We start from the raw sequence: 13551 nt of genomic DNA, 5'->3' as shown, positions 1-13551 counted from the left end.
GAACTTTCAGATGTCCTGTTCCCTAATCTGTAAAAAAGGACCCATAGCAACTCTCCTGCTCCCCTGAAGTGCCTCTATGTGAATCATATGGGATAAATCAATACTAAAGAGTCCAATGCAGTGTTCCTACAATAGCAATGCCTCTTTGTTTGGTCACTATGTCTCTAGAGAAACATTTCTTGAAGGGCTCATGGAGTTTGTTTGTTTGTTTGTTTGTTTGTTTGTTTGTTTGTTTGTTTTATAACTTACTACATAAGCTTCTGGATTAAAAAATCAAAATCAAAAACAACAACCAGCTACAGGGGACGTTTCCCAAGCAACCTGCTTTGAGAGTCGTTATGAAGATGGCATGAGTTGATATTTGTCAAAGCCCTGATCAGCAGCTGAGAATGGCTGTTAAAGAAGCCAGGTAAACAAAACCTGGCTTCTAAGAGGAGTCTCCATAGGAAGGCTTTCAGGGTGGGACATTCTCAGAGAAAAGAGTATTATATGCCAGCCCTGATATGATTTTATCATGTCTTAAAATGTGCTTCCTCACAGCCATGGTCATGGGGCATGTGTCCTAGATTCCGTGGGAAGTTTGCTTATCAACTGGAGTCTGTGGTATCAGTGCTTGAAGGCCTCCTGAAAGAGTTATGTTTGAAGGAAAACACAATTAGAGTCACCAGCAGACCAGGACAAGGGGAGAAAGTCTAAGTATAGCATGGAGTCTCTTTTTCTGATTTCTCCTGACCCACTGGACTTGATATGGAATGGAAATCAGAATGGATTTTGTCAGAGATTTTAAAGGACAATTATTTAGGACTTATTGTTTATCATTAGTATATTAGCTTGCCTCACTAAAACTTATAAAGCACTAGATATTGGGCAATGTGAAGAGTCACGTAATATGTTCCTTTAAGGCAGAATATACAACAACTAAATTTGGAAAGTGTGTGAACACATCAATCAGCAGAGCATCTCTAATGACAAATTTCCATTTGCCCACTACCAACAAAAGCAATAATCCCAATTTTGAAATCAGGAACTTAAAATTCATCTGCACAGCCATCTGTTTCTCTGTAAGCAGACTAATCTTCAAAATATTGCTATTCCATCCTTAAGGAAATCATTTGATGGTTCTATTCCCATTAGTTAGTAAGAGTTGTCACAGGGAATCATAAAGAGACACTTGCTATAAAAAAAAAAAGGGAGCAAGGCTAGTCAGAAAGCATTGTCCCACTCTGCATGGGGGGGGTGCGGAGACTGCAAATTTCTTGATCTTCTTGATGCTTTCTCTATGACAGAGTGTTTTTTTTCCTTTACAACTAGGGTGAAAGTGGGTCGTCTCTGCCCAGATACTGCACTTCTATCAGGAGGTCAATTCTTTTCTACCACTATTAATATTGATTGCTTTTAATACTTGTGAAGAATAAAGAGCTGCTAATTGGAAAATGCCTTTAAATCTTAAAGGATATATTTCTATAAAGAAAAACGCAGTTGAATCTGACTTTGTATCATAGATAAGGTTCTTGAAAATTTACTGCATAAATCAGGTTTTGATACCATAGAATGATATTTTAAAAATATCATTGGCCTTTTTTCTTTATAAGGAATATTATAGTAGATTTTTTTCTGATGGGAATAAATTTATCTTGTTTTTTTTTCGAGATTAGATAATTTTTATGCCAATTGTTTTTAGAGTGAAGTACACAGAATTATTATTAATCTAAATTACTCCATTTTGGCATGCATGCTTACTTCTTTTTAAACCATGCTTGTTATTAAAAAAAAAAACAGTTAAAAGTGAAAATATGTACAGTGAATTAGCAATATTTCCCTCCTAAGTTCTGCAAAAGCCCATCTGGATATTGTTAACCCAGCTACAAAGCCATACCATATTTAAAGGGTGGCATTCTCAGGAGAAGACAGAAAATAGAAATAATACAAGTCAATTCAGTTCATCACAGGGTATCTTTCTCTTACTTTAACTGTGTGCACAAATTGAAACATGAAACTGAATATGGATTTACTTTTACTATTTTCTCATCTAGATTGGTATTCTTTAAAAAAAAAAAGATTTTATTTACTTATTTGACAGGGAGAGAGCATGAGCGGAGAGAGGGGCAGAGGAAGAGGGAGAAGTAGGCTTCCCACAGAGCAGGGATCCCAGACGTGGGGTTCATCCCAGGGCCCTGAGATCATGACCTGAGCTGAAGGCAGATGCTGAACTGGCTGGGTCACCCAGGCACCCCCAAATTGGTATTCCTAAAGGACAGATACAAGTACACTTAACTTTTTGTCAAAACAACTTCAAGATCCTTGATTGGCTCAAAGACTATAAATGCTACATTTGTGCCCTTGAGTGTTCCTCACGTTGACATGTCATAATTCTATCCATTTCTCAAGTACCATCTCCGGAATCATTTTCTGGTTTTTCCAATTATTCTTAGAATAACCTCTGCTTTATATTTTAGGTACTGATCTGATGCTACTTTGCAGTAGAGTTATTTATTTTCTGCTTTCTATAAACTAGAAGCTTCTCTCAGATAAAACTGGTAGCTATTTATCTTTACATTTTCTGTAACATTGCACATACCCCTGCACATACAGGATCTCTATAATGAATCAGCACCGATCCCGATGATAGTCCAAAGAACTGACTTAGTCATGGTCTTGTAAATTTTACTTTCCATCTATTTGTGTATTGGAGTCTAAAGGGTGTATCTAAAAAAATAATAATAATAGTAAAATAAAAATAATAATTTAAAAAAAGGGTGTATCTTACAGACGAGGTATAGTTGGGTCACATTTTTTTAAAATCTAGGCTGACAATCTCTGTCTTTTGATTGGATTATTTGACCCATTTACATTGAATATTATTATTGATATAATTGATTTACATCTGCCATTTAAGTTTTTTGCTATATATCTCATTTTTTGTTCTTCCATTGCTCCTCTAACTGTTTTATTTTGCATTGAGTATTTTCTAAAGTAGATTTTAATTTTATCAGTAATTTTTTACTATATTTTTTAGTTATACTTTTTAAGAGAGGGAGTTGAGGGAGGGGCAGAGGAAGAGAATTTTAAGCAGGCTCCATGCCCAGCATGGAGCCCAACACAGGACAAAAATCTCACAACCTTGAGATCATAACCGCAGACAAAATCAAGAGTTGGACACTTGACTGACAGAGCGCCACCCAGGCGTCTCAATATTTTAGTTATTTTTTTTGTAATTGTTCTAGGGTTTCCCATACATGTCATTATTATCAGAATAAACTTCAAGTATATACTAATTTAATTCTGGTGAGATATATAAATGTTAATTCTATATATTTCTAGTCCCTTTTCCTCCTTTATGTGATAATCTTGTTATACATATTATATCTCTTAATGTTATAAACCTAATAATGCACAGTTATAATTATTATTTTACCATTCATAGTTATCTTCTTAGGCTAATATAGCTTTGTTACCATCCATCTCCTTTATGTTATTTTTGGGAAATTTAATATACCTATATTTCTGTAAGATATAAGCTCAATGTGACATTATATACATATTATTTTATGTGATTATTTTCCAAATCAATTATGAGAAAAATAAAAAAAAAAGTACACTACTACCGGTTTTTATGATTATGTAATTATCTTTACTGGTGCTCTTTGTTTTTTTTCATGTGGATTCAAATTACTTTCTGGGGTTAGAGTTACTCGTTTTCAGCTGGAAAAGCTAGTATTATTACTTAGTATATTTTTCTATGGCAGGTTAAGTAGCAACAAATTTAGTGTTTGTTTATCTGGGAAAGTCGTTATTTCACCTTCAAATTTGAAAGATAGCATTGCTGGTAGTTTCTCGTTGACAGTTTTATTTTGAGCACACTGAATGAACATGTCATCCCATTGTCTTTTAGCCCACATTACTATGCTGACAAATTGGTGAAAATCTTATTGGAGTTAGTAAGTGAGGAGCTGTTTTTCTCTTTGTGACTTCAAGATTTTCTCTTTGTCTTTGACTTTCAACATTTTTACATGATGTTTCCATTTGTAGATCTCTTTGTGTTTATCCTATGTGGAGCTAATTGAGTTTATTGTTTTCTAATAAACTGGGGAAGTTTTCTGTCATTATTCCTTCAAATAGTTTATCTGATCCTTTTTGTCTTTCTTTTCTCCCACTCTTATTAGGTGTACTTGATGGGGTCTTACATTTCTCTGAGCCTCTCTTCATTTTTTTTTTCTTTTTGTTTTTCAGATTGTATAATCACTATCAATCTATCTTCAAGTTCATTAAATCTTTCATCTGCTAGTTCAAATCTGTAGTGTCCCTCTAGTGAACTTTTTAATTATTATATGTAATATATTATATTATTATATTATAATTTTTGACTCAAAAATTTCCATTTGGTTATGTTTTATACATTCTCTTTATTTATATTTTCTATTTGAGAAAATATTGTCATCAAACATCACTTTATTTTTTAAATAATGCTTTCCTTTAGTTGTGACTATATTTGTAATGGCTATTTTGAAGACTTTTTGTGTTAAATTTGACAACTGATTGAATTCACAAATATTTTGTGTATTTTTTTCCCTGGCATATGGATCATACTTTTCTGTTCTGTGATGTGCTTTGTATTTTTTTGTTGTTGTTCAAAATAGGACATTTTAGATGATATATTACATTAACTCTGAGTAGTGCATCCCACATCCTTCATGGCTTGTTATTGTTATTTGCTATTTTATTTGTTTAGTGCTGGGTGGATTATTTTAATGAAATTGCTGTCCATCCCCCAATAGTCTAAAACCTATGATATTATTCCTCAGTATGCTCAGAGTAAACCTATGATAACAGTGGCGTTTATGGAGTTGGCTTTCTCTCTTTCCTCAGCTTTTGAACTCCACTAATTGCCAGCTGATTGCTCTACTGTTTTCAGAAATGCTCTGGGCTGTAAATTGTTCTATAAATGAATCCAATCAACTCTGGCATCTTTAAAAGACTAGCTTCTAAAGTCCATGTTTGGTGTTTGTTCTGACTCCAGGAGAGCTCTTTCCAATTGTCATGTTCTCTGGTTCTGTCTTCTAAAGTAACCAGTGTATAGCCTAGGTTGTGTCTTTATTTAATCTATAAATGTCCTTCCAAGTACCTTTCACCACAACCTCCAAAGTTCTTGAGAGTGCCCACCCATAGGTTTTAACTTCTCTCTCCTCTGTTGTAAATGAAATCAGTTCTGTTAGGAAAAGATTAGAAGCTATCTGTTTTGTGGAATGATTCTCCCAGCAGCCACCCCCACGCCCCTCCCCCCCCCCCCCCCCCCGCCCGATAAAATGAATCTGAGCCAAGACTCTGAAGCTGAAGTGGGGCCAATGGCAAACTTCTCTCTGAGGGATATCCCTGCTTTAGGCTGTACAATTTGTCAAGAAGGAAAGAAGCAACCTGAGGTCCTTTTAGCTTGCCTCTCCTGGCATGTAACCATCACCTGACAAGATTAGGAAAGTGCAGTTTGGCCCCATTATTCACTGTGTTGTACCCAAGATAGAGCCTTAGTTTAATGAAAGGGCAGGGGAGAAGAAGGATGCCCCATCTCTCAATTTCACTTTTCCTGGACTGAGACTCAGCAATAGGTAGCTGGTGATAGAATGAGAAAAGCTGAAGTCTTGCTCCTTCTGATGCAGATCCACTGGGAGAGTAAAGTCTGTGTTCTTAGCTCTAGCAGTGTGGGATGAGGTCTCTGTCTAGCTAAGGTAAGAGAGAGGGGAGGAGGCAAACTGATTTCAACTACCACAGATGCTTGCCTTTCTTAAAAATTTTTCATACATATTTTAAATAAATATTTCTTCATTTTCTATTTGTCTTCAGAATCATTTCCAGTGTCTTCCCATGATTTTTTTTATAAATAATTTTTTACCAGTTTCATTGGGGAATGGGTCAGTAAAGCACCTTACGCTATCATGCTAGAATTTGATCCATGGTTGATTTACTTCTGCCATTTTAAGATATTTTAAGATATCTGTTCAATCATGAAGTCCAAATTTTTATGCTAAATGTCTCATTCATCTCACATTTCTCTCCAGGTACTCTGTAACATTTTGTCTCAAATACTCTCTTTTCTTTTTTTTTTTTTTTTTTTTAAATTTTTATTTATTTATGATAGTCACACAGAGAGAGAGAGAGAGAGGCAGAGACATAGGCAGAGGGAGAAGCAGGCTCCATGCTCCGGGAGCCCGACGTGGGATTCGATCCCGGGTCTCCAGGATCACGCCCTGGGCCAAAGGCAGGCGCCAAATCGCTGCGCCACCCAGGGATCCCAAATACTCTCTTTTCAACTTAAGAATAGATAGTTGAACAGAGTAGATTATAATATGATAAGCTATTATTAATTTATAACTCATAAATAGCTATCTGCATATATTCCTGGTAAGATAATAGAAAGATAATGAGTCCAAAAAATTGGGACAATAACTAAATATGTGTCCTTACAGAAAATTCCAACAAACTTTTTTGGCTTCAGTTTGTTTGTTTGTTTGTTCATTTATTTTTAATTTAAATTTTTGTTGGGTAGCATATAGTACAATCTTGATTTCTGGAGTAGAATTCAGTGATTCATCACTTACATACAACACCCAGTGACCATCATAACAAGAACCTTCATTAATGCCCATCACCTACCTAGACCATCCCCCATCCACTTCCTTTCATCAACCTTCCATTTGTTTTCTATCATTAGAGTCTCTTATGGTTTGTTACCTTCCCTCCTTTTTTTTTCTTTTCCCCTTTTCCATATGTTCGTCTGATTTCTTTCTTGAATTCCACATATGAGTGAGATCATGTGGTATTGGTCTTTCTCTGACTGACTTACTTCACTTAACATAATACATGCTAGCTCTCTTCACATCATTGCAAATGGCAAGATGTCATTCTTTTTGATGTCTGAGTATATTCCATTACATATATATACACTTCTTCTGGGATATCCATTCATCAGTCAACTAGACCACTTTCTTACACCATATGCAAAAATATATTCAAAGTGTTGATGAAAGATTTTAATGTGGGACAGCAAACCATAAAAATTCTAGAGGAAAACACAGGCAGAAACTTTTTTGACCTTAACCATAGCAACTTCTTACTAGCTTCAGTTTATTTAATGCTAAAATAATGGAGTTAAAAACCTGTAATTTTCTTTCCACAGCTCTAATTCCCATATTCTGAGTGAATTCTGTGGTAATTCTGATTTCTACTAAAAATCATTTCTAAATTCTGGAAAAAGTTTTTTTTGCTAAGATCATAGGTCAGTCCTTCTAAGAATCTGTAGAGTGGAATAACACAGGATGTTAGTATAAGAAGTTAGAAAATAATGAGGATAAGTATAAGAGGATAAGTTATAGAAAACCCACAGAGTAAGATGTATTGATCTTAAAGTCTGACGTATATTTCATTGTCTGTACTGAGAATAATTTTGCCAGCACTGAAAACAATCATCTTGTCATCAATTATGTGAGCGTGGAGTAAACAAAATCATCAAAGGTACTTAGCATTTCATCAGTGAAGAAGCTTTGCACATTTCTTTGTGTTTGTAAGAATGGAAGGATATTTTTTCTAAATCTCATGGACTCATAGAACATAAGGCTTATTTGATGCATTGATGATCAACTCTCTCAAGGTCCATACAAAATTAAGTGCAATTAAGACCAAATTAATGTTGGTACTGAATGACAGTGAGAAACTAATTTTCCAGTCTCCTCCATAGAACAAAATAAAAGCAGGTTTCAAATAAATGTAAGCTCCTTATGAAAGCTCATTTAAAAATGAGATTTAAAACCCTTCACCACAGGGAAACTATAGTCTGTATCTATATTTCTTAGCCATGCAAAGAAACCTCCATTGTATCTACACAAAGAGTTAGAGTAATCACATTAAAAGCATGGGTTCTAAACTCAAGCTCCCTTTCCTCCTTAGATACTTGGGAAATTTGATTTTAAAAATACACATTTGTTTTTATAGAATTATTCAGATAATTATTTCAGCCACTTTTCCTTGTCTGAAGCAACAAAGAAGTATGTATGTAAAAATGAATAATGTCACTAGATAGACTAACTGTGACAATAAGCCTTAAAGACTGTATTTTTCTTACAGTCAGTAATGTAAACATGAAATTTTAAAATTCAATATTTTCCCCCTGATTGTTCTTTTATGTCTGAAAAAAAAAGCACATTTTTTTTTTTTTTTAAGTTTTGGAGCAGAAACAAAAGGACACATTTAATTGTAACATTTGTCAAGCTTACTATTTCTTAATCAGAAATCTTTTCCTATACGTTTTTTTCAACATCTGATGTGATTGTTTGCCAGGAAAATGATAGTAATTATGAGAGTATAGAAGTGCCTGGCTAAAGAAAAACTTTAGTAATTATTCTCAATGCAGCACTTTAAGCAGCTCAGAAATGCTTTTAATTTGAATGCCCAGAGAAGAGATATCTGTTTTTGTCTTAATGGAAGTGTTAAATCTCTTATAATAATCACATTCATACTTTCAGCCCATTTTTTCAAAGGAGTGTGAAAAAGACATAAATGAACTCCATTAACCCTGAGTAGCAATTTTTGCCCAAACCATGGTTGGCAAGACCTACTTTGGTGATTAGCAAACTCAGGTACACAAAAGTTAAGTGACTTGTGTAAAGTCCACAGTAAGTCAGGGGAAGGACCAAAACTAGAAGACACACCCAAATCCCAAAGCACCATATCTTAAAAATGCAGTTTATCATTCATTTCCCATGAGCAGCTAAAGCAAGATTGTTTTACATGTTTTTTTTTAAATATTGTGGGTTTTTTTAAAGGTTATGATTTATTCATGAGAGACACAGAGAGGGAGAGGGAGAGAGAGAGAGCCAGAGACACAAGCAGAGAAGCAGGCTCCATGCAGGGACCCTGATGTGGGACTTGATCCTGGGTCTCCAGGATCAGGCCCTGGGCTGAAGACAACACTAAACCACTGAGCCACCTGGGCTGCCCCATACATGTTTTTAATTAACAAAGACTTTACCTCATTTAAAAATGCAAAGCATATTTCTTTGAAGTCTAACAGTGATGGTTAATTATTAATGTAAACTTGGCCACATCAAAATATTTGGTCAAACACTGGTCTAGCTGTGAATTTATATATATATATATAAATTCTGTTTCTCTTGACAATCCTGACCAATACAACCACCACTCCCACGATAGGAATAGAAAGAGCTAAGAATGATGGAGGAGTATTTCAAATCTGTTAAGACAAGTCCTATCCCAGTTTCTGAAATGACATATTGGTTTTTCACTAGTGTGAAACTTTGCTTTTTTACTTTCTTTTAAATGGAAAGAAATGGCTAAAGTCTAAAAAGGCACGGTTATTTTAGATTAAAGGAAACCAAAAGAAAAGACAGCCAACTGACTAGAAGGACAAAAGGGAAATCAAGAAGTAGTGCTTGTGGTGAAGGCAATGAGAGAATTTTACTAAAGGAATTATTGTGGGTTATAGAAACCTATTTGCATCAAATAGACTATTTCCACCTGAGATAGTTCTTGAGTTAAGAGACAATGCTGGTTGTAGCCCATTTGTGCTGGTTACTCACTGGGGAAAGGGAAACTCTGATTTATAGTATTTGTCAATTTCTGTAGTAAAAGTAATTTCACCATGGCCAATTTCAAGCTACTAATTCAAAGTCACTGAACATAGACTGGGAAGAGATGGACACAATTGACATTCACATACAACTGCAAATTAAGAGGCAGTTTCAGAAGCCCACTGGGTACAACCCTATCTGAGCTAACACTATGTGGTTCAGTAGAAAATAGGAGAAAATGCTCATATTTCAAACACTGTCTTATTTCCCAACCTCTAAAGCAGTTGGCTGACTCAGTTTACAAAACCCCATGATTAAAGGAAAATATACTTATTCCTTTTCTTAGGGGTGGACATTGGGGGAAAAGAAATGGAAGCAATGGTTCAATAGCTCTACTGTGTGGTATACATAGAAGAGCCAACAAAATGTAGTGAAAAGTATTTGCTATTTATACAAGTACAGTTGAAAGTACAGGGAAATCCGGTACTTCAAATTCAAAGGAAGTCCTTGAAGTAGTGTTCCCATGCAAAACAAGCAACGACAACAAAAACAAGAGTAAATGTGATAAGCTATGACTCATGCCAACTATTGAGGCAGTTATGAACATATCTTGCAGGGTGTTGCAGGGGAGTAGGGCATTAAAAGCATCATTTTCTAATTTGCTATAGTTTTTTTCCTTCTAGAATTTTATCTTTACCTATTTAACATGTCAGTGCTCAAGTGGAAAATGTCTTCATATTGATATGACCTGTTTTTTCCAGGGTAATGATGGTCTATAGTGAAATACTCTAATGGATTTACTCTGTTGAACAGCCCATTCACAAGATGGAGGTAATATTTATTTTCTTATTTCAAAAACTGGTTTGCATCTTACACATTATTTTAGAAATAGAACAAATCAAGCCAGAGTCATGAAATATGGTCATAGACTCTAAGTACTTTATTTTAGCTTCCCTTTGAAGAATCAAATCTCTTGATGCTTTTGATGACATGGAAATGGAAAAATATCACCTTTCAGTGTTTTTCAGTAAGGGGAAACAAAGATTGATTTTAGACTGTATTTACACTGGCAATGCACAGGGTGTTTATTTACTATACACATTCTTCCTCTCGCTGCATAAGCCATGATTCCTCCCCTCCCCACCCCGCCCCCAGCTGTTTGGTTCCACTCAGGTCCTTTTTCCTCTCCTAACAGCTGTTTTTCTTCACCTGCTAACCCATCAATGAACTGTTTCTCACCTCCATAGGGGAAAAGGCAGATTCTCAGAGAGTTGGCTGGACACTTTAGACACCAAATTTAGAGGTAAAAAAAACAAAAAACAAAAAAAACAAAAAACCCCAGAGATAAAAGAGTGATTGCCATTTAACTTAGAGAAAGTAAGAAGACTCCAGGACATGATGTACTTTAAAGCAGGAGAAGATTTCAATTTAAACAGGGCATTTAGTGAATTATCAGCCTGATTTTATGGACTTCTCAGAAAAAGAAATGTCTTGCATAAAAGGTAAGAATAGCTTCTTATGCTCTAGGCTTTTACATCAAGAGGAACACTTTAAATTTCCTATTGGTACATCTGACTTAAAAAAAAAAAAAATGAAACCGACCAGCCATGAAAATACATCTCGCCATTTCTTCTTGGCTCAAAGCCTCAAGGTATTAAAGTCTATTTCTGTTAGAGTGCTTGCTTCATTAAGAAACTTTTCTAGAACCTTATTTTTTAAAAAAAAAAAAAAACCTGCCTAACCTTTCTTGTTGAAGTAGCGACAGGGTAGGGACAAGGGGCTAAACCACTCTGTTGTACAACTAAGAAAGAGCAGAAGGGGAACATTTGCATCCCCTTAAAAGCAGCAGGGACTGACGAGGAAAAATAGTACTTCTAGCTAATATACATCAAGGCTCTTCCCTAGCAATTAACAAATGTAAATGTGGTGGGTTTGTGGGGAGGATTGGAATTGATTTTTTAGCTGCTACCCTAGTCCTTTTATAGAAAGAACACTTTGTTCTTTCAGGTTTCTATCTTCATTTTAGTTATTTAAGTTAGACTGGAAGGAAATCAGTTTCAGTAATTACCAGCCTGTTAACAAAGACATATGATCAGATATTTCCTCAAATCGAACGCTTATATTTACACTTTTCTTACTGTTTCCTATCAAAAATTTGCTTTGCAATTCAATTCCCATCAGTCATGCAGCAAGCTGTGACTCAAAACACACCTATCAAGTTCCCAGATTTCACTGACTTCCCCCAAGGTGTTCAAATAACATAGGTGGCTCCTCTCTCAAGGAACAATATGAAATTTTGAATACGAAAAACATGGGTAATTAAATGTATGTTACGTATAAATACGTAATACAAAGCCCAAATCTTTACACCAAAGGAAATTTGAAAAATTCTCCTCTCCAAAAAGAAAGATAAGTGTCACAAGTTCATGGACTTTACTATAAAGGAGAAACAGCAAGCACCAACAGTTAGAATTGAGATAACACAAGGTTGTGTTTAGAGACAGAAATGATAAATTATACAGGGTGGTGAAAGGAAGTGAGAGAACTCAGAAATCAGAGAGAGGATTTTTAAAAAATTTTTTATTTGTTAATTTTTAAAGATTTTATTTATTTATTCATGAGAAACACAGAGAGAGAGGCAGAGACACAGGCAGAAGGAGAAGTAGGCCTCCCGCAGGGAGCCCAATTAGGGATTCTTTCCTGGACCAGGATCACGCCCTGAGCGGAAGTCAGATGCTTAACCGCTGAGCCACCCAGGTGTCCCATAAAATTTCTTTTTAAAACAGGCTAGATTATATTTTGTTAAAGAATAATTCTCAAAAAGAAGTCATCAAGTCACAACTCTCATATAAAATGAACACATATTAAAGATTTGATTTAACTCAATAATGTGGGAATTGGTAAGATGTGGTATCCAGTTCAAAGGTTGTATCATAAGGCGGATCATAAGGGGAAATGAGTAAATGTAGAAATAAATTTACAAATAGATACAACACTGGCTTTTGCACAATGCAGAAGGAAAGAAAAAATTTGCATGTCTATAGACAGAATTTGCATTGTTGTCAGTCATCTATAATTTACAGAGCTGTAAAATGGTTGAAGGTTAGAATCAGAAAACCTGATGCTAGTTGTTAGTTATTAACTAGATCACTAACTTGCTAAAAACTGAGACAATTTGCATGAAGTCTATAGCGTAGAATCTCTAATGTAGTAGGAGCTCTATAAATGAATGATAGTAATTTTTATCAATAAGTGGAAAAGTGTTTTAAATGAAAGTACAAAGAAATGTCTAATGAATACATGTGCCCATTGGTATAGTATTTTGTCCATTCTAACATCTTATTTCTATTTAATTTGTATTTGCAAGTAATGTTTAAGGTAGATGATCTCTCTGAATAAATCAGGTGTGTGGGTATAAAACACGATTACATATATAATAATTTAATATCAACAAAAATTATCCAAATAACTTTATTGAGTCCATTCTTACCAATTTTGGTATTAAGGCTTTTATGGACTGGATGTTTGAGTCCCTACAAAATTTACATATTGAAATTTTGTGTTCCCTAGTGTGATGGTATTTGAAGGTGGAGACTTTATAGTTAATTAGGTTATAGGAGTGGAACCCTCATGAAAGGGATTAATGCTCTGATTTTTATTTACTAATTTAAAAAATTTTAATACCAGTACAATTAACACACAGGGTTATATCAGTTTCGAGTGTATGATATAATGATTCAATAATTCTATATATCACTCAGTGCTCATCATGATAAGTGTACTCTTAATCCCTTATCACTTGTTTCACCTCTCCCCCCATCCACCTCCCCTTGATAAAGCCCTTATTTTTTTTAACTGACAAGTCATGGGATCCCTCTCGCTGTTCTCTGCCACTTAGGGACACAAGTCATCAGTCTGCAACCTAGAAAGGGGTCTTACCCAGCACCCAAGTTGGCTGGAACACTGATCTCAGACT

This window comes from Canis lupus, chromosome 10, assembly GCF_011100685.1.
Source record: "Canis lupus familiaris isolate Mischka breed German Shepherd chromosome 10, alternate assembly UU_Cfam_GSD_1.0, whole genome shotgun sequence".
Lineage (NCBI taxonomy): Eukaryota > Metazoa > Chordata > Mammalia > Carnivora > Canidae > Canis > Canis lupus.
Note: the sequence above shows the minus strand (reverse complement) of the source record.